Raw genomic sequence first — 23,412 nt, forward strand, 5'->3', positions numbered from 1 at the left:
TTTTTTTTTTAAAAATTACACTACTGTTACAACAGATATGAGTGGTGGCACTTAGCAAGTGGGCCTGGCACACACACTGGCAGGCAGGCAACTGCAATTAGATTACACTAGCAGACTGATGTTTCACAGTCAAAAAAGTTTTTTTTTTTTTAAATTTACAATACTGTTACAACAGATGAGTGGTGGCACTAGTTGGCAAGTGGGCCTGGCACACACGCTGGCAGACGGGCAGGCAACTGCTATTAGATTACACTAGCAGACTGATGTTTCACAGTCAAAAAAGTTTTTTTTTTTTAAATTTACAATACTGTTACAACAGATATGAGTGGTGGCACTAGTTGGCAAGTGGGCCTGGCACACACGCTGGCAGGCGGTCAGGCAACTGCTATTAGATTACACTAGCAGACTGATGTTTCACAGTCAAAAAAGTTTTTTTTTTTTTTAAATTTACACTACTGTTACAACAGATATGAGTGGTGGCACTTAGCAAGTGGGCCTGGCACACACACTGGCAGGCAGGCAACTGCAATTATATTACACTAGCAGACTGATGTTTCACAGTCAAAAAAGTTTTTTTTTTTTTAAATTTACAATACTGTTACAACAGATGAGTGGTGGCACTAGTTGGCAAGTGGGCCTGGCACACACGCTGGCAGACGGGCAGGCAACTGCTATTAGATTACACTAGCAGACTGATGTTTCACAGTCAAAAAAGTTTTTTTTTTTTTAAATTTACAATACTGTTACAACAGATATGAGTGGTGGCACTAGTTGGCAAGTGGGCCTGGCACACACGCTGGCAGGCGGTCAGGCAACTGCTATTAGATTACACTAGCAGACTGATGTTTCACAGTCAAAAAAGTTTTTTTTTTTTTAAATTTACACTACTGTTACAACAGATATGAGTGGTGGCACTTAGCAAGTGGGCCTGGCACACACACTGGCAGGCAGGCAACTGCAATTAGATTACACTAGCAGACTGATGTTTCACAGTCAAAAAAGTTTTTTTTTTTTTAAATTTACAATACTGTTACAACAGATATGAGTGGTGGCACTAGTTGGCAAGTGGGCCTGGCACACACGCTGGCAGGCGGGCAGGCAACTGCTATTAGATTACACTAGCAGACTGATGTTTTACAGTCAAAAAGTTGTTGTTTTTTTAAATTTACACTACTGTTACAACAGATATGAGTGGTGGCTCTAGTTGGCAAGTGGGCCTGGCACACACGCTGGCAGGCAGGCAACTGCAATTAGATTACACTAGCAGACTGATGTTTCACAGTCAAAAAAGTTTTATTTTTTTTACAAAATTTACACTACTGTTACAACAGATATGAGTGGTGGCACTTAGCAAGTGGGCCTGGCACACACACTGGCAGGCAGGCAACTGCAATTAGATTACACTAGCAGACTGATGTTTCACAGTCAAAAAAGTTTTTTTTTTAAAAATTTACAATACTGTTACAACAGATATGAGTGGTGGCACTAGTTGGCAAGTGGGCCTGGCACACACGCTGGCAGACGGGCAGGCAACTGCTATTGGATTACAGTAGCAGACTGATGTTTCACAGTCAAAAAAGTTTTTTTTTTTTTTAAATTTACAATACTGTTACAACAGATATGAGTGGTGGCACTAGTTGGCAAGTGGGCCTGGCACACACGCTGGCAGGCGGTCAGGCAACTGCTATTAGATTACACTAGCAGACTGATGTTTCACAGTAAAAGTTGTTTTTTTTTTTAAATTTACACTACTGTTACAACAGATATGAGTGGTGGCACTAGTTGGCAAGTGGGCCTGGCACACATGCTGGCAGGCAGGCAACTGCAATTAGATTACACTAGCAGACTGATGTTTCACAATCAAAAAAGTTGTTTTTAAAAAAATGTACACTACTGTTACAACAGATATGAGTGGTGGCACTTGTTGGCAAGTGGGCCTGGCACACACGCTGGCAGGCAGGCAACTGCAATTAGATTACACTAGCAGACTGATGTTTCACAGTCAAAAAAGTTTTTTTTTAAAATATTTACAATACTGTTGCAACAGATATGAGTGGTGGCACTAGTTGACAAGTGGGCCTGGCACACACGCTGGCAGGCAGGCAACTGCAATTAGATTACACTACCAGACTGATGTTTCACAGTCAAAAAAGTTTTTTTTTTAAATTTACACTACTGTTACAACAGATATGAGTGGTGGCACTTAGCAAGTGGGCCTGGCACACACACTGGCAGGCAGGCAACTGCAATTAGATTACACTAGCAGACTGATGTTTCACAGTCAAAAAAGTTTTTTTTTTAAATTTACAATACTGTTACAACAGATATGAGTGGTGGCACTAGTTGGCAAGTGGGCCTGGCACACACGCTGGCAGGCGGGCAGGCAACTGCTATTAGATTACACTAGCAGACTGATGTTTTACAGTCAAAAAGTTGTTGTTTTTTTAAATTTACACTACTGTTACAACAGATATGAGTGGTGGCACTAGTTGGCAAGTGGGCCTGGCACACACGCTGGCAGGCAGGCAACTGCAATTAGATTACACTAGCAGACTGATGTTTCACAGTCAAAAAAGTTTTGTTTTTTTAACAAAATTTACACTACTGTTACAACAGATATGAGTGGTGGCACTTAGCAAGTGGGCCTGGCACACACACTGGCAGGCAGGCAACTGCAATTAGATTACACTAGCAGACTGATGTTTCACAGTCAAAAAAGTTTTTTTTTAAAAAATTTACAATACTGTTACAACAGATATGAGTGGTGGCACTAGTTGGCAAGTGGGCCTGGCACACACGCTGGCAGACGGGCAGGCAACTGCTATTGGATAACACTAGCAGACTGATGTTTCACAGTCAAAAAAGTTTTTGGTTTTTTTTTAATTTACACTACTGTTACAACAGATATGAGTGGTGGCACTAGTTGGGAAGTGGGCCTGGCACACACGCTGGCAGGCGGGCAGGCAACTGCAATTAGATTACACTAGCAGACTGATGTTTCACAGTCAAAAAGTTGTTTTTTTTTTAAATTTACACTACTGTTACAACAGATATGAGTGGTGGCACTAGTTGGCAAGTGGGCCTGGCACACACGCTGGCAGACAGGCAACTGCAATTAGATTACACTAGCAGACTGATGTTTTACAGTCAAAAAAGTTTTGTTTTTTTACAAAATTTACACTACTTTTACAGCAGATATGAGTGGTGGCACTTAGCAAGTGGGCCTGGCACACACACTGGCAGGCAGGCAACTGCAATTAGATTACACTAACAGACTGATGTTTCACAGTCAAAAAAGTTTTTTTTAAAAAAATTTACAATACTGTTACAACAGATATGAGTGGTGGCACTAGTTGGCAAGTGGGCCTGGCACACATGCTGGCAGGCAGGCAACTGCAATTAGATTACACTAGCAGACTGATGTTTCACAGTCAAAAGGTTGTTGTTTTTTTAAATTTACACTACTGTTACAACAGATATGAGTGGTGGCACTTAGCAAGTGGGCCTGGCACACACACTGGCAGGCAGGCAACTGCAATTAGATTACACTAGCAGACTGATGTTTCACAGTCAAAAAAGTTTTTTTTTTTAAATTTACACTACTGTTACAACAGATATGAGTGGTGGCACTAGTTGGCAAGTGGGCCTGGCACACACGCTGGCAGGCGGGCAGGCAACTGCAGTTAGATTACACTAGCAGACTGATATTTCACAGTCAAAAAGTTGTTGTTTTTTAAATTTACACTACTGTTACAACAGATATGAGTGGTGGCACTAGTTGGCAAGTGGGCCTGGCACACACGCTGGCAGGCAGGCAACTGCAATTAGATTACACTAGCAGACTAATGTTTCACAGTCAAAAAAGTTTTTTTTTTTAAATTTACAATACTGTTACAACAGATATGAGTGGTGGCACTAGTTGGCAAGTGGGCCTGGCACACACGCTGGCAGGCAGGCAACTGCAATTAGATTACACTAGCAGACTGATGTTTCACAGTCAAAAAAGTTTTTTTTTTTAAATTTACAATACTGTTACAACAGATATGAGTGGTGGCACTAGTTGGCAAGTGGGCCTGGCACACACACTGGCAGGCAGGCAACTGCAATTAGATTACACTAGCAGACTGATGTTTCACAGTCAAAAAAGTTTTTTTTTTTTTAAATTTACAATACTGTTACAACAGATATGAGTGGTGGCACTAGTTGGCAAGTGGGCCTGGCACACACGCTGGCAGACGGGCAGGCAACTGCTATTAGATTACACTAGCAGACTGATGTTTCACAGTCAAAAAAGTTTTTTTTTTTTAAATTTACAATACTGTTACAACAGATATGAGTGGTGGCACTAGTTGGCAAGTGGGCCTGGCACACACGCTGGCAGGCGGTCAGGCAACTGCTATTAGATTACACTAGCAGACTGATGTTTCACAGTCAAAAAAGTTTTTTTTTTTTTTAAATTTACACTACTGTTACAACAGATATGAGTGGTGGCACTTAGCAAGTGGGCCTGGCACACACACTGGCAGGCAGGCAACTGCAATTATATTACACTAGCAGACTGATGTTTCACAGTCAAAAAAGTTTTTTTTTTTTTAAATTTACAATACTGTTACAACAGATATGAGTGGTGGCACTAGTTGGCAAGTGGGCCTGGCACACACGCTGGCAGGCGGGCAGGCAACTGCTATTAGATTACACTAGCAGACTGATGTTTTACAGTCAAAAAGTTATTGTTTTTTTAAATTTACACTACTGTTACAACAGATATGAGTGGTGGCACTAGTTGGCAAGTGGGCCTGGCACACACGCTGGCAGGCAGGCAACTGCAATTAGATTACACTAGCAGACTGATGTTTCACAGTCAAAAAAGTTTTGTTTTTTTTACAAAATTTACACTACTGTTACAACAGATATGAGTGGTGGCACTTAGCAAGTGGGCCTGGCACACACACTGGCAGGCAGGCAATTGCAATTAGATTACACTAGCAGACTGATGTTTCACAGTCAAAAAAGTTTTTTTAAAAAAAATTTACAATACTGTTACAACAGATATGAGTGGTGGCACTAGTTGGCAAGTGGGCCTGGCACACACGCTGGCAGACGGGCAGGCAACTGCTATTGGATTACACTAGCAGACTGATGTTTCACAGTCAAAAAAGTTTTTTTTTTTTTAATTTACAATACTGTTACAACAGATATGAGTGGTGGCACTAGTTGGCAAGTGGGCCTGGCACACACGCTGGCAGGCGGTCAGGCAACTGCTATTAGATTACACTAGCAGACTGATGTTTCACAGTCAAAGTTGTTTTTTTTTTTAAATTTACACTACTGTTACAACAGATATGAGTGGTGGCACTAGTTGGCAAGTGGGCCTGGCACACACGCTGGCAGGCAGGCAACTGCAATTAGATTACACTAGCAGACTGATGTTTCACAGTCAAAAAAGTTGTTTTTAAAAAAATGTACACTACTGTTACAACAGATATGAGTGGTGGCACTTGTTGGCAAGTGGGCCTGGCACACACGCTGGCAGGCAGGCAACTGCAATTAGATTACACTAGCAGACTGATGTTTCACAGTCAAAAAAGTTTTTTTTTTAAATATTTACAATACTGTTGCAACAGATATGAGTGGTGGCACTAGTTGACAAGTGGGCCTGGCACACACGCTGGCAGGCAGGCAACTGCAATTAGATTACACTACCAGACTGATGTTTCACAGTCAAAAAATTTTTTTTTTTAAATTTACACTACTGTTACAACAGATATGAGTGGTGGCACTTAGCAAGTGGGCCTGGCACACACACTGGCAGGCAGGCAACTGCAATTAGATTACACTAGCAGACTGATGTTTCACAGTCAAAAAAGTTTTTTTTTTTAAATTTACAATACTGTTACAACAGATATGAGTGGTGGCACTAGTTGGCAAGTGGGCCTGGCACACACGCTGGCAGGCGGGCAGGCAACTGCTATTAGATTACACTAGCAGACTGATGTTTCACAGTCAAAAAAGTTTTTTGTTTTTTTTTAATTTACACTACTGTTACAACAGATATGAGTGGTGGCACTAGTTGGGAAGTGGGCCTGGCACACACGCTGGCAGGCGGGCAGGCAACTGCAATTAGATTACACTAGCAGACTGATGTTTCACAGTCAAAAAGTTGTTTTTTTTTTAAATTTACACTACTGTTAAACAGATATGAGTGGTGGCACTAGTTGGCAAGTGGGCCTGGCACACACGCTGGCAGACAGGCAACTGCAATTAGATTACACTAGCAGACTGATGTTTTACAGTCAAAAAAGTTTTGTTTTTTTACAAAATTTACACTACTTTTACAGCAGATATGAGTGGTGGCACTTAGCAAGTGGGCCTGGCACACACACTGGCAGGCAGGCAACTGCAATTAGATTACACTAGCAGACTGATGTTTCACAGTCAAAAAAGTTTTTTTAAAAAAAATTTACAATACTGTTACAACAGATATGAGTGGTGGCACTAGTTGGCAAGTGGGCCTGGCACACATGCTGGCAGGCAGGCAACTGCAATTAGATTACACTAGCAGACTGATGTTTCACAGTCAAAAAGTTGTTGTTTTTTTAAATTTACACTACTGTTACAACAGATATGAGTGGTGGGACTTAGCAAGTGGGCCTGGCACACACACTGGCAGGCAGGCAACTGCAATTAGATTACACTAGCAGACTGATGTTTCACAGTCAAAAAAGTTTTTTTTTTTTAAATTTACACTACTGTTACAACAGATATCAGTGGTGGCACTAGTTGGCAAGTGGGCCTGGCACACACGCTGGCAGGTGGGCAGGCAACTGCAGTTAGATTACACTAGCAGACTGATGTTTCACAGTCAAAAAGTTGTTGTTTTTTAAATTTACACTACTTTTACAACAGATATGAGTGGTGGCACTAGTTGGCAAGTGGGCCTGGCACACACGCTGGCAGGCAGGCAACTGCAATTAGATTACACTAGCAGACTGGTGTTTCACAGTCAAAAAAGTTTTTTTTTTTTAAATTTACAATACTGTTACAACAGATATGAGTGGTGGCACTAGTTGGCAAGTGGGCCTGGCACACACGCTGGCAGGCAGGCAACTGCAATTAGATTACACTAGCAGACTGATGTTTTACAGTCAAAAAAGTGTTGTTTTTTTACAAAATTTACACTACTTTTACAACAGATATGAGTGGTGGCACTTAGCAAGTGGGCCTGGCACACACACTGGCAGGCAGGCAACTGCAATTAGATTACACTAGCAGACTGATGTTTCACAGTCAAAAAAGTTTTTTTTTTTTTAAATTTACAATACTGTTACAACAGATATGAGTGGTGGCACTAGTTGGCAAGTGGGCCTGGCACACATGCTGGCAGGCAGGCAACTGCAATTAGATTACACTAGCAGACTGATGTTTCACAGTCAAAAAGTTGTTGTTTTTTTAAATTTACACTACTGTTACAACAGATATGAGTGGTGGCACTTAGCAAGTGGGCCTGGCACACACACTGGCAGGCAGGCAACTGCAATTAGATTACACTAGCAGACTGATGTTTCACAGTCAAAAAAGTTTTTTTTTTTTTTAAATTTACACTACTGTTACAACAGATATGAGTGGTGGCACTAGTTGGCAAGTGGGCCTGGCACACACGCTGGCAGGCGGGCAGGCAACTGCTATTAGATTACACTAGCAGACTGATGTTTCACAGTCAAAAAAGTTTTTTGTTTTTTTTTAATTTACACTACTGTTACAACAGATATGAGTGATGGCACTAGTTGGGATGTGGGCCTGGCACACACGCTGGCAGGCGGGCAGGCAACTGCAATTAGATTACACTAGCAGACTGATGTTTCACAGTCAAAAAGTTGTTGTTTTTTTAAATTTACACTACTGTTACAACAGATATGAGTGGTGGCACTAGTTGGCAAGTGGGCCTGGCACACACGCTGGCAGGCAGGCAACTGCAATTAGATTACACTAGCAGACTGATGTTTCACAGTCAAAAAAGGTTTTTTTTTTAAATTTACAATACTGTTACAACAGATATGAGTGGTGGCACTAGTTGGCAAGTGGGCCTGGCACACACGCTGGCATGCAGGCAACTGCAATTAGATTACACTAGCAGACTGATGTTTCACAGTCAAAAAGTTGTTTTTTTTTTAAATTTACACTACTGTTACAACAGATATGAGTGGTGGCACTTAGCAAGTGGGCCTGGCACACACACTGGCAGACAGGCAACTGCAATTAGATTACACTAGCAGACTGATGTTTCACAGTCAAAAAATTTTTTTTTTTTAAATTTACACTACTGTTACAACAGATATGAGTGGTGGCACTAGTTGGCAAGTGGGCCTGGCACACACGCTGGCAGGTTGGCAGGCAACTGCAATTAGATTACACTAGCAGACTGATGTTTCACAGTCAAAAAGTTGTTGTTTTTTTTAATTTACACTACTGTTACAACAGATATGAGTGGTGGCACTAGTTGGCAAGTGGGCCTGGCACACACGCTGACAGGCAGGCAACTGCAATTAGATTACACTAGCAGACTGATGTTTCAAAGTCAAAAAAGTTTTGTTTTTTTATAAAATTTATACTACTGTTACAACAGATATGAGTGGTGGCACTTAGCAAGTGGGCCTGGCACACACACTGGCAGGCAGGCAACTGCAATTAGATTACACTAGCAGACTGATGTTTCACAGTCAAAAAAAGTTTTTTTTTTTTAAATTTACAATACTGTTACAACAGATATGAGTGGTGGCACTAGTTGGCAAGTGGGCCTGGCACACATGCTGGCAGGCAGGCAACTGCAATTAGATTACACTAGCAGACTGATGTTTCACAGTCAAAAAAGTTGTTTTTAAAAAAATGTACACTACTGTTACAACAGATTTGAGTGGTGGCACTAGTTGACAAGTGGGCCTGCAACACACGCTGGCAGGCAGGCAGGCAACTGCAATTAGATTACACTAGCAGACTGATGTTTCACAGTCAAAAAAGTTTTTTTTTTAAATATTTACAATACTGTTACAACAGATATGAGTGGTGGCACTAGTTGGCAAGTGGGCCTGGCACACACGCTGGCAGGCAGGCAACTGCAATTAGATTACACTAGCAGACTGATGTTTCACAGTCAAAAAAGTTTTTTTAAAAAATATTTACACTACTGTTACAACAGATATGAGTGGTGGCACTAGTTGGCAAGTGGGCCTGGCACACACACTGGCTGGCAGGCAACTGCAATTAGATTACACTAGCAGACTGATGTTTCACAGTCAAAAAAGTTTTTTTAAAAAAAATTTACACTACTGTTACAACAGATATGAGTGGTGGCACTTAGCAAGTGGGCCTGGCACACACGCTGGCAGGCAGGCAACTGCAATTAGATTACACTAGCAGACTGATGTTTCACAGTCAAAAAAGTTTTTTTTTTAAATATTTACAATACTGTTACAACAGATATGAGTGGTGGCAGTAATTGGCAAGTGGGCCTGGCACACACGCTGGCAGGCAGGCAACTGCAATTAGATTACACTAGCAGACTGATGTTTCACAGTCAAAAAAGTTTTTTTTTAAAAAAATTTACACTACTGTTACAACAGATATGAGTGGTGGCACTTAGCAAGTGGGCCTGGCACACACACTGGCAGGAAGGCAACTGCAATTAGATTACACTAGCAGACTGATGTTTCACAGTCAAAAAAGTTTTTTTTTTTTTAATTTACAATACTGTTACAACAGATATGAGTGGTGGCACTAGTTGGCAAGTTGGCCTGGCACACACGCTGGCAGGCAGGCAACTGCTATTAGATTACACTAGCAGACTGATGTTTCACAGTCAAAAAAGTTTTTTTTTTTTACAATATTTACAATACTGTTACAACAGATATGAGTGGTGGCACTAGTTGGCAAGTGGGCCTGGCACACACGCTGGCAGGCAGGCAACTGTAATTAGATTACACTAGCAGACTGATGTTTCACAGTCAAAAAAGTTTTTTTTAAAAAATGTACACTACTGTTACAACAGATATGAGTGGTGGCACTAGTTGGCAAGTGGGCCTGGCACACGCGCTGGCAGGCAGGCAACTGCAATTAGATTACACTAGCAGACTGATGTTTCACAGTCAAAAAAGTTTTTTTTAAAATATTTACACTACTGTTACAACAGATATGAGTGGTGGCACTAGTTGGCAAGTGGGCCTGGAACACACACTGGCAGGCAGGCAGGCAACTGCAATTAGATTACACTAGCAGACTGATGTTTCACAGTCAAAAAAGTTTTTTTAAAAAATATTTACACTACTGTTACAACAGATATGAGTGGTGGCACTAGTTGGCAAGTGAGCCTGGCACACACGCTGGCAGGCAGGCAACTGCTATTAGACTACACTAGCAGACTGATGTTTCACAGTCAAAAACGTTTTTTTTTTTTTAAATTTACACTACTATTACAACAGATATGAGTGGTGGCACTTAGCAAGTGGGCCTGGCACACACGCTGGCAGGCAGGCAGGCAACTGCAATTAGATTAGACTAGCAGACTGATGTTTCACAGTCCAAAAAGTTTTTTTTTACAAAATTTACAATACTGTTACAACAGATATGAGTGGTGGCACTAGTTGGCAAGTTGGCCTGGCACAAAGCTGGCAGGCAGGCAACTGCTATTAGATTACACTAGCAGACTGATGTTTCACAGTCAAAAAGTTTTTTTTTTAAATATTTACACTACTGTTACAACAGATATGAGTGGTGGCACTAGTTGGTAAGTGGGCCTGGCACACACGCTGGCAGGCAGGCAACTGCAATTAGATTACACTAGCAGACTGATGTTTCACAGTCAAAAAAGTTTTTTTTTTTTACAATATTTACAATACTGTTACAACAGATATGAGTGGTGGCACTAGTTGGCAAGTGGGCCTGGCACACACGCTGGCAGGCAGGCAACTGTAATTAGATTACACTAGCAGACTGATGTTTCACAGTCAAAAAAGTTTTTTTTAAAAAAATGTACACTACTGTTACAACAGATATGAGTGGTGGCACTAGTTGGCAAGTGGGCCTGGCACACACGCTGGCAGGCAGGCAACTGCAATTAGATTACACTAGCAGACTGATGTTTCACAGTCAAAAAAGTTTTTTTTAAAATATTTACACTACTGTTACAACAGATATGAGTGGTGGCACTAGTTGGCAAGTGGGCCTGGCACACACACTGGCAGGCAGGCAACTGCAATTAGATTACACTAGCAGACTGATGTTTCACAGTCAAAAAAGTTTTTTTAAAAAATATTTACACTACTGTTACAACAGATATGAGTGGTGGCACTAGTTGGCAAGTGAGCCTGGCACACACGCTGGCAGGCAGGCAACTGCTATTAGACTACACTAGCAGACTGATGTTTCACAGTCAAAAACGTTTTTTTTAAAAAAAAATTTACACTACTGTTACAACAGATATGAGTGGTGGCACTTAGCAAGTGGGCCTGGCACACACGCTGGCAGGCAGGCAACTGCAATTAGATTAGACTAGCAGACTGATGTTTCACAGTCAAAAAAGTTTTTTTTTACAAAATTTACAATACTGTTATAACAGATATGAGTGGTGGCACTAGTTGGCAAGTGGGCCTGGCACACACGCTGGCAGACAGGCAACTGCTATTAGATTACACTAGCAGACTGATGTTTCACAGTCAAAAAAGTTTTTTTTTACAAAATTTACACTACTGTTACAACAGATATGAGTGGTGGCACTGCAGGCAGGCAATTGCAATTAGATTACAATAGCAGACTGATGTTTCACAGTCAAAATTACACAGGCAAAAAAAAACGACTGATGTTCTAGCCCTAAAAAGGGCTTTTTGGGGTGCTGTCCTTACAGCAGAGATCAGGTGAGTCCTTCAGGACTGTAGTGGACACTGAATACACTAGCCTAGCTATCAATTTCCCTATAAAATCAGCAGCAGCTACACTATCCCTCCTCTCACTAAGAATGCAGGATCAGAATGAATCTAAAATGGCTGCTGCCCAGGAGCTGGGAGGGTCTGGGAGAGAGTGTCTGCTGCTGATTGGCTGAAATGTGTCTGCAGACTGTGAGATACAGGGTCAAAGTTTACTCAATGATGACGAATAGGAGGCAGATCGAACATCGCATATGTTCGCCCGCCGCGGCAAACGCGAACAAGCTATGTTCGCCGGCGAACTATTCGCGACATCACTAATCACTAGTATAGATCCATTTATGCTAATATACCTGGTACACTGCCAGAAGTATAGATGACACAATAAATCTTTTCTAGGTCTAACAAAAAATCACTATATTCATATAGTATAATACACTGTAGTTACAAGCGGCTAGATTTAGAGTTTTGTCGGTAACGACCCGCGTAGCTAACGCTGGCTTTTTTTCCCCCGCACCTTTTAAATACTGCTGGTATTTAGAGTTCACAGAAGGGCTGCGTTAGGCTCCAAAAAGGGAGCGTAGAGCATAATTTACCGCCACTGCAACTCTAAATACCAGCGGTGCTTACGGACGCGGCCATCTTAAAAAACGTGCTCGTGCATGATTCCCCCATAGGAAACAATGGGGCAGTTTGAGCTGAAAAAAAAAACCTAACACCTGCAAAAAAGCAGCGTTCTGCTCCTAACGCAGCCCCATTGTTTCCTATGGGGAAACACTTCCTAAGTCTGCACCTAACACCCTAACATGAACCCCGAGTCTAAACACCCCTAACCTTACACTTATTAACCCCTACTCTGCCGCCCCCGCTATCGCTGACCCCTGCATTTTATTATTAACCCCTAATCTGCCGCTCCGTACACCGCCGCAACCTACATTATCCCTATGAACCCCTAATCTGCTGCCCCCAACGTCACTGACACCTACATTATATTTATTAACCGCTAATCTGCCGCCCCCGCTATCGCTGACCCCTGCATATTATTATTAACCCCTAATCTGCCGCTCCGTACACCGCCGCCACCTACATTATCCCTATGTACCCCTTATCTGCTGCCCCTAACACCGCCGACCCCTATATTATATTTATTAACCCCTAATCTGCCCCCCTCAACGTCGACGACACCTACCTACACTTATTAACCCCTATTAACCCCTAATCTGCCGACCGGACCTCGCCACTACTATAATAAAGTTATTAACCCCTAATCCGCCTCACTCCCGCCTCAATAACCCTATAATAAATAGTATTAACCCCTAATCTGCCCTCCCTAACATCACCGACACCTAACTTCAAGTATTAACCCCTAATCTGCCGACCGGACCTCACCGCTACTATAATAAATGTATTAACCCCTAAAGCTAAGTCTAACCCTAACCCTAACACCCCCCTAAGTTAAATATAATTTTATTCTAGTGAAATAAATTAAATCTTATTAAATAAATTATTCCTATTTAAAGCTAAGTACTTACCTGTAAAATAAATCCTAATATAGCTACAATATAAATTATAATTATATTGTAGCTATTTTAGGATTAATATTTATTTTACAGGCAACTTTGTATTTATTTTAACCAGGTACAATAGCTATTAAATAGTTAATAACTATTTAATAGCTACCTAGTTAAAATAATTACAAAATTACCAGTAAAATAAATCCTAACCTAAGTTACAATTAAACCTAACACTACCCTATCAATAAATTAATTAAATACAATACTTACAAATAAATACAATTAAATAAACTAACTAAAGTACAAAAAATAAAAAAGAACTAAGTTACAAAAAAATAAAAAAATATTTACAAACATTAGAAAAATATTACAACAATTTTAAACTAATTACACCTACTCTAAGCCCCCTAATAAAATAACAAAGCCCCCCAAAATAAAAAAATGCCCTACCCTATACTAAATGACAAAAGTAATCAGCTCTATTACCTTACCAGCCCTGAACAGGGCCTTTTGCGGGGCATGCCCCAAAGAAAACAGCTCTTTTGCCTGTAAAAAAAAACACAATACCCCCCCCACATTACAACCCACCACCCACATACCCCTACTCTAACCCAAACCCCCCTTAAATAAACCTAACACTACCCCCCTGAAGATCTCTCTACCGTGTCTTCACCCAGCGGGCCGAAGTCTTCATCCGATCAGGCAGAAGAGGACATCCAGACCGGCAGAAGTCTTCATCCAAGCGGGGCAAGAAGAGGTCTTCCATCCATCAGAAGTCTTGATCCAGGCGGCATCTTCTCTGTTCATCCATCCGGAGCGGAGCGGCAGCATCCTGAAGACATCCCACGCAGAGCATCCTCTTCTTTCTTGATCCGACGACTAGGTGACTGTACCTTTCAGTGACGTCATCCAAGATGGCGTCCCTTGAATTCCGATTGGCTGATAGGATTCTATCAGCCAATCGGAATTAAGGTAGGAAAAATCTGATTGGCTGATTCAATCAGCCAATCAGATTCAAATTCAATCCGATTGGCTGATGGAATCAGCCAATCAGATTGACCTCGCATTCTATTGGCTGTTCCGATCAGCCAATAGAATGCGAGCTCAATCTGATTGGCTGATTGGATCAGCCAATCGGATTGAACTTGAATCTGATTGGCTGATTGAATCAGCCAATCAGATTTTTCCTACCTTAATTCCGATTGGCTGATAGAATCCTATCAGCCAATCGGAATTCAAGGGACGCCATCTTGGATGACGTCACTTAAAGGTACAGTCACCTAGTCGTCGGATCAAGAAAGAAGAGGATGCTCTGCGTGGGATGTCTTCAGGATGCTGCCGCTCCGCTCCGGATGGATGAACAGAGAAGATGCCGCCTGGATCAAGACTTCTGATGGATGGAAGACCTCTTCTTGCCCCGCTTGGATGAAGACTTCTGCCGGTCTGGATGTCCTCTTCTGCCCCATCGGATGAAGACTTCGGCCCGCTGGGTGAAGACACGGTAGAGAGATCTTCAGGGGGGTAGTGTTAGGTTTATTTAAGGGGGGTTTGGGTTAGAGTAGGGGTATGTGGGTGGTGGGTTGTAATGTGGGGGGGGGTATTGTGTTTTTTTTTACAGGCAAAAGAGCTGTTTTCTTTGGGGCATGCCCCCGCAAAAGGCCCTTTTAAGGGCTGGTAAGGTAATAGAGCTGATTACTTTTGTAATTTAGTATAGGGTAGGGCATTTTTTTATTTTGGGGGGCTTTGTTATTTTATTAGGGGGCTTAGATTAGGTGTAATTAGTTTAAAATTCTTGTAATTTTTTTTATTTTTTGTAATTTAGTGTTTGTTTTTTTTGTACTTTAGTTTAGTTTATTTCATTGTATTTAATTGTAGGTACTTGTAGTTAATTTATTTAATGATAGTGTAGTGTTAGGTTTAATAGTAACTTAGGTTAGGATTTATTTTACAGGTAATTTTGTAATTATTTTAACTAGGTAGCTATTAATTAGTCAATAACTATTTAATAGCTATTGTACCTAGTTAAAATAAATACAAAGTTGCCTGTAAAATAAATATAAATGCTAAAATAGCTACAATGTAACTATTAGTTATATTGTAGCTATATTAGGGTTTATTTTACAGGTAAGTATTTAGTTTTATATAGGATTAATTTATTTAGTTAATTTAATGACAGTGTAGTGTTAGGTGTAATTGTAACTTAGGTTAGGGTTTATTTTACAGGTAAATTTGTATTTATTTTAGCTAGGTAGTTATTAACTATTTAATAGCTATTGTACCTAGTTAAAATAAATACAAAGTTGCCTGTAAAATAAATATAAATCCTAAAATAGCTACAATGTAACTATTAGTTATATTGTAGCTATATTAATAGCTAGTAGGGGGCTTAGATTAGGTGTAATTAGTTTAAAATTATTGCAATATTTTATTATTTTTGCTAATTTAGTGTTTGTTTGTTTTTTTGTACTTTTCTGATGGATGGAAGACCTCTTCTTGCCCCGCTTGGATGAAGACTTCTGCCAGTCTGGATGTCCTCTTCTGCCCCATCGGATGAAGACTTCGGCCCGGCTGGGTGAACACGACTCAAGGTAGGGAGATCTTCAGGGGGGTAGTGTTAGGTTTATTTAAGGGGGGTTTGGGTTAGAGTAGGGGTATGTGGGTGGTGGGTTGTAATGTGGGGGGGGGGATTGTGTTTTTTTTTACAGGCAAAAGAGCTGTTTTCTTTGGGGCATGCCCCGCAAAAGGCCCTGTTCAGGGCTGGTAAGGTAATAGAGCTGTTAACTTTTGTAATTTAGTATAGGGTAGGGCATTTTTTTTATTTTGGGGGGCTTTGTTATTTTATTAGGGGGCTTAGATTAGGTGTAATTAGTTTAAAATTCTTGTAATATTTTTTTATTTTTTGTAATTTAGTGGGGGGGGGTTGTACTTTAGTTTAGTTTTTTAATTGTATTTAATTGTAGGTACTTGTAGTTAATTTATTTAATGATAGTGTAGTGTTAGGTTTAATTGTAACTTAGGTTAGGATTTATTTTACAGGTAATTTTGTAATTATTTTAACTAGGTAGCTATTAAACAGTAAATATCTATTTAATAGCTATTGTACCTAGTTAAAATAAATACAAAGTTGCCTGTACAATAAATATAAATGCTAAAATAGCTACAATGTAACTATTAGTTATATTGCAGCTATATTAGGGTTTATTTTACAGGTAAGTCTTTAGTTTTATATAGGATTCATTTATTTAGTTAATTTAATGATAGTGTAGTGTTAGGTGTAATTGTAACTTAGGTTATGATTTATTTTACAGGTAAATTTGTATTTATTTTAGCTAGGTAGTTATTAAATAGTTATTAACTATTTAATAGCTATTGTACCTAGTTAAAATAAATACAAAGTTGCCTGTAAAATAAATATAAATCCTAAAATAGCTACAATGTAACTATTAGTTATATTGAAGCTATATTAATAGCTAGTAGGGGGCTTAGATTAGGTGTAATTAGTTTAAAATTATTGTAATATTTTATTATTTTTTGTAATTTAGTGTTTGTTTGTATTTTGGTACTTGTATGATGGATGGAAGACCTCTTCTTGCCCAGCTTGGATGAAGACTTCTGCCGGTCTGGATGTCCTCTTCTGCCCCATCGGATGAAGACTTCGGCCCGGCTGGGTGAACACGACTCAAGGTAGGGAGATCTTCAGGGGGGTAGTGTTAGGTTTATTTAAGGGGGGTTTGGGTTAGAGTAGGGGTATGTGGGTGGTGGGTTGTAATGTGGGGGGGGTTGTGTTTTTTTTTTTACAGGCAAAAGAGCTGTTTTCTTTGGGGCATGCCCCGCAAAGGGCCCTGTTCAGGGCTGGTAAGGTAATAGAGCTGTTAACTTTTGTAATTTAGTATAGGGTAGGGCATTTTTTTTATTTTGGGGGGCTTTGTTATTTTATTAGGGGGCTTAGATTAGGTGTAATTAGTTTAAAATTCTTGTAATATTTTTTTATTTTTTGTAATTTAGTGTTTGTTTGTTTTTGTAATTTAGTGGGGGGTTTTGTACTTTAGTTTATTTAATTGTAGATAATTGTAGGTACTTGTAGTTAATTTATTTAATGACAGTGTAGTGTTAGGTTTAATTGTAACTTAGGTTAGGATTTATTTTACAGGTAATTTTGTAATTATTTTAACTAGGTAGCTATTAATTAGTCAATAACTATTTAATAGCTTTTGTACCTAGTTAAAATAAATACAAAGTTGCCTGTAAAATAAATATAAATGCTAAAATAGCTACAATGTAACTATTAGTTATATTGCAGCTATATTAGGGTTTATTTTACAGGTAAGTATTTTGTTTTAAATATGATTAATTTATTTAGTTAATTTAATGATAGTGTAGTGTTAGGTGTTAGTGTAACTTAGGTTAGGATTTATTTTACAGGTAAATTTGTATTTATTTTAGCTAGGTAGTTATTAAATAGTTAATAACTATTTAATAACTATTGTACCTAGTTAAAATAAATACAAAGTTGCCTGTAAAATAAAAATAAATGCTAAAATAGCTACAATGTAACTATTAGTTATATTGCAGCTATCTTAGGGTTTATTTTACAGGTAAGTCTTTAGTTTTAAATAGGATTCATTTATTTAACTATAGTAAACTTATTTCGTTTTATTTAAATTATATTTAAGTTAGGGGGTGTTAGTGTTAGGGTTAGATTTAGGTTTAGGGGTTAATAACCTTATTATAGTAGCGGCGACGATGGGGGCGGGAGATTAGGGGTTAATAATTGTAGGTAGGTGGCGGCGATGTTAGGGAGGGCAGATTAGGGGTTAATAAAATGTATTATAGTGTTTGCGAGGCGGGAGTGCGGCGGTTTAGGGGTTAATACATTTATTATAGTGGCGGCGATTTGCGGTCGGCAGATTAGGGGTTAATACTTGTAGTTAGATTGCGGCGACGTTGGGGGGAGGCAGATTAGGGGTTAATAACTATAATGTAGGGGTCGGCGGTGTTAGGGACAGCAGATTAGGGGTTAATAGCTATAATGTAGGCGGCGGCGATATCGGGTCGGCAGATTAGGGGTTAATACTTGTAGTTAGATTGCGGCGACGTTGGGGGAGGCAGATTAGGGGTTAATAACTATAATGTAGGGGTCGGCGGTGTTAGGGACAGCAGATTAGGGGTTAATAGCTATAATGTAGGCGGCGGCGATATCCGATCGGCAGATTAGGGGTTAAATAATGTTATTATAGGGTTTGCGATGTGGGGGGGCCTCGGTTTAGTGGTTCATAGGTAGTTTATGGGTGTTAGTGACTTAGTGTACTAAATGGGTGTTAGTGTACTAAAAACATACCGAATTTCGGAACGGAATAGAACCAAATTCAGCCGAATCCGAATAAATCCGAAACGAATTTATTCGGATCCGAATAAATCCGAAACGAATTTATTCAAATTTTGCCGAATCAGATTCGATCCGAAACGAAATTCTAAAAGTCCGAATCGATCCGAACCGAAAACGAACCGAATTTTTTAGCGGTGCACATGTCTAGTTTGGAAACCATCTCCAGTCTGGAATAAATCCAAGCCTTCTAGAAAAGCAAAGCCAGCTTCTAAGTCCACATGAAGGTGCGGCCCTCATTCCAGCTCAGCTGGTAGGGGGCAGATTACGTTTTTTCAAAGAAATTTGGATCAATTCTGTTCACAATCTTTGGATTCAGAACATTGTTTCAGAAGGGTACAGAATTGGTTTCAAGATAAGACCTCCTGCAAAGAGATTTTTTCTTTCCCGTGTCCCAGTAAACCCAGTGAAAGCTCAAGCATTTCTGAAATGTGTTTCAGATCTAGAGTTGGCTGGAGTAATTATGCCAGTTCCAGTTCTGGAACAGGGGCTGGGGTTTTATTCGAATCTCTTCATTGTACCAAAGAAGGAGAATTCCTTCAGACCAGTTCTGGATCTAAAAATGTTGAATCGTTATGTAAGGATACCAACATTCAAAATGGTAACTGTAAGGATTATCTTGCCTTTTGTTCAGCAAGGGCATTATATGTCTACAATAGATTTACAGGATGCATATCTGCATATTCCGATTCATCCAGCTCACTATCAGTTCCTGAGATTCTCTTTCCTGGACAAGCATTACCAGTTTGTGGCTCTGCCGTTTGGCCTAGCTACAGCTCCAAGAATTTTTACAAAGGTTTTCGGTGCCCTTCTGTCTGTAATCAGAGAACAGGGTATTGTGGTATTTCCTTATTTGGACGATATCTTGGTGCTTGCTCAGTCTTCACATTTAGCAGAATCTCATACGAATCGACTTGTGTTGTTTCTTCAAGATCATGGTTGGAGGATCAATTCACTAAAAAGTTCATTGATTCCTCAGACAAGGGTAACCTTTTTGGGTTTCCAGATAGATTCAGTGTCCATGACTCTGTCTTTGACAGACAAGACACGTCTAAAATTGATTTCAGCTTGTCGAAACCTTCAGTCACAATCATTCCCTTTGGTAGCCTTATGCATGGAAATTCTAGGTCTTATGACTGCTGCATCGGACGCGATCCCCTTTGCTCGTTTTCACATGCGACCTCTTCAGCTCTGTATGCTGAATCAATGGTGCAGGGATTACACAAAGATATCTCAATTAATATCTTTAAAACCGATTGTACGACACTCTCTGACGTGGTGGACAGATCACCATCGTTTAGTTCAGGGGGCCTCTTTTGTTCTTCCGACCTGGACTGTAATTTCAACAGATGCAAGTCTTACAGGTTGGGGAGCTGTGTGGGGGTCTCTGACAGCACAAGGGGTTTGGGAATCTCAGGAGGTGAGATTACGGATCAATATTTTGGAACTCCGTGCAATTTTCAGAGCTCTTCAGTCTTGGCCTCTTCTGAAGAGAGAATCGTTCATTTGTTTTCAGACAGACAATGTCACAACTGTGGCATACATCAATCATCAAGGAGGGACTCACAGTCCTCTGGCTATGAAAGAAGTATCTCGAATTCTGGTTTGGGCGGAATCCAGCTCCTGTCTAATCTCTGCGGTTCATATTCCAGGAATAGACAATTGGGAAGCGGATTATCTCAGTCGCCAAACGTTGCATCCGGGCGAATGGTCTCTTCACCCAGAGGTATTTCTTCAGATTGTTCAAATGTGGGAACTTCCAGAAATAGATCTGATGGCTTCTCATCTAAACAAGAAACTTCCCAGGTATCTGTCCAGATCCCAGGATCCTCAGGCGGAGGCAGTGGATGCATTATCACTTCCTTGGAAGTATCATATTGCCTATATCTTTCCGCCTCTAGTTCTTCTTCCAAGAGTAATCTCTAATATTCTGAAGGAATGCTCGTTTGTTCTGCTGGTAGCTCCAGCATGGCCTCACAGGTTTTGGTATGCGGATCTTGTCCGGATGGCCTCTTGCCAACCGTGGACTCTTCTGTTAAGACCAGACCTTCTGTCGCAAGGTCCTTTTTTCCATCAGGATCTCAAATCCTTAAATTTAAAGGTATGGAGATTGAACGCTTGATTCTGGGTCAAAGAGGTTTCTCTGACTCTGTGATTAATACTATGTTACAGGCTCGTAAATCTGTATCTAGAGAGATATATTATAGAGTCTGGAAGACTTATATTTCTTGGTGTCTTTCTCATCATTTTTCCTGGCATTCTTTTAGAATTTCGAGAATTTTACAGTTTCTTCAGGATGGTTTAGATAAAGGTTTGTCCGCAAGTTCCTTGAAAGGACAAATCTCTGCTCTTTCTGTTCTTTTTCACAGAAAAATTGCTAATCTTCCTGATATTCATTGTTTTGTACAAGCTTTGGTTCGTATAAAACCTGTCATTAAGTCTATTTCTCCTCCTTGGAGTTTGAATTTGGTTCTGAGGGCTCTTCAAGCTCCTCCTTTTGAACCCATGCATTCATTGGACATTAAATTACTTTCTTGGAAAGTTTTGTTCCTTTTGGCCATCTCTTCTGCCAGAAGAGTCTCTGAATTATCTGCTCTTTCTTGTGAGTCTCCTTTTCTGATTTTTCATCAGGATAAGGCGGTGTTGCGAACTTCTTTTGAATTTTTACCTAAGGTTGTGAATTCCAACAACATTAGTAGAGAAATTGTGGTTCCTTCATTATGTCCTAATCCTAAGAATTCTAAGGAGAAATTGCTGCATTCTTTGGATGTTGTTAGAGCTTTGAAATATTATGTTGAAGCTACTAAGTCTTTCCGAAAGACTTCTAGTCTATTTGTCATCTTTTCCGGTTCTAGAAAAGGTCAGAAAGCTTCTGCCATTTCTTTGGCATCTTGGTTGAAATCCTTAATTCACCATGCTTATGTCGAGTCGGGTAAAACTCCGCCTCAAAGGATTACAGCTCATTCTACTAGGTCAGTTTCTACTTCCTGGGCGTTTAGGAATGAGGCTTCGGTTGATCAGATTTGCAAAGCAGCAACTTGGTCCTCTTTGCATACTTTTACTAAATTCTACCATTTTGATGTGTTTTCTTCTTCTGAAGCAGTTTTTGGTAGAAAAGTACTTCAGGCAGCGGTTTCAGTTTGAATCTTCTGCTTATGTTTTCATTAAACTTTATTTTGGGTGTGGATTATTTTCAGCAGGAATTGGCTGTCTTTATTTTATCCCTCCCTCTCTAGTGACTCTTGCGTGGAAAGATCCACATCTTGGGTAGTCATTATCCCATACATCACTAGCTCATGGACTCTTGCTAATTACATGAAAGAAAACATAATTTATGTAAGAACTTACCTGATAAATTCATTTCTTTCATATTAGCAAGAGTCCATGAGGCCCACCCTTTTTGTGGTGGTTATGATTTTTTTTTTTATAAAGCACAATTATTCCAATTCCTTATTTTATATGCTTTCGCACTTTTTTTATCACCTCACTTCTTGGCTATTCGTTAAACTGATTTGTGGGTGTGGTGAGGGGTGTATTTATAGGCATTTTGAGGTTTGGGAAACTTTGCCCCTCCTGGTAGGAATGTATATCCCATATGTCACTAGCTCATGGACTCTTGCTAATATGAAAGAAATGAATTTATCAGGTAAGTTCTTACATAAATTATGTTTTTTTATTTTGAGGGGCTTTGTTATTTTATTAGGGGGCTTAGAGTAGGTGTAATTAGTTTAAAATTGTTGTAATATTTTTCTAATGTTTGTAAATATTTTTTTATTTTTTGTAACTCAGTTCTTTTTTATTTTTTGTACTTTAGTTAGTTTATTTAATTGTATTTATTTGTAGGTATTGTATTTAATTAATTTATTGATAGTGTAGTGTTAGGTTTAATTGTAACTTAGGTTAGGATTTATTTTACAGGTAATTTTGTAATTATTTTAACTAGGTAACTATTAAATAGTTATTAACTATTTAATAGCTATTGTACCTGGTTAAAATAAATACAAAGTTGCCTGTAAAATAAATATAAATCCTAAAATAGCTACAATATAATTATAATTTATATTGTAGCTATATTAGGATTTATTTTACAGGTAAGTATTTAGCTTTAAATAGGAATAATTTATTTAATAAGAGTTAATTTATTTAGTTAGATTTAAATTATATTTAACTTAGGGGGGTGTTAGGGTTAGGGTTAGACTTGGCTTTAGGGGTTAATACATTTATTATAGTAGCGGTGAGGTCCGGTCGGCAGATTAGGGGTTAATACTTGAAGTTAGGTGTTGGTGATGTTAGGGAGGGCAGATTAGGGGTTAATACTATTTATTATAGGGTTATTGAGGCAGGAGTGAGGCGGATTAGGGGTTAATAACTTTATTACAGTAGCGGCGAGGTCCGGTCGGCAGATTAGGGGTTAATAAGTGTAGGTAGGTGTCGGCGACATTGAGGGGGGCAGATTAGGGGTTAATAAATATAATATAGGGGTCGGCGGTGTTAGGGGCAGCAGATTAGGGGTACATAGGGATAATGTAGGTGGCGGCGGTGTGCCGTCGGCAGATTAGGGGTTAAAAAATTTTAATAGAGTGGCGGCGATGTGGGGGGGCCT

This window comes from Bombina bombina, chromosome 1 (assembly GCF_027579735.1).
Source record: "Bombina bombina isolate aBomBom1 chromosome 1, aBomBom1.pri, whole genome shotgun sequence".
Taxonomy (NCBI): Eukaryota; Metazoa; Chordata; class Amphibia; order Anura; family Bombinatoridae; genus Bombina; species Bombina bombina.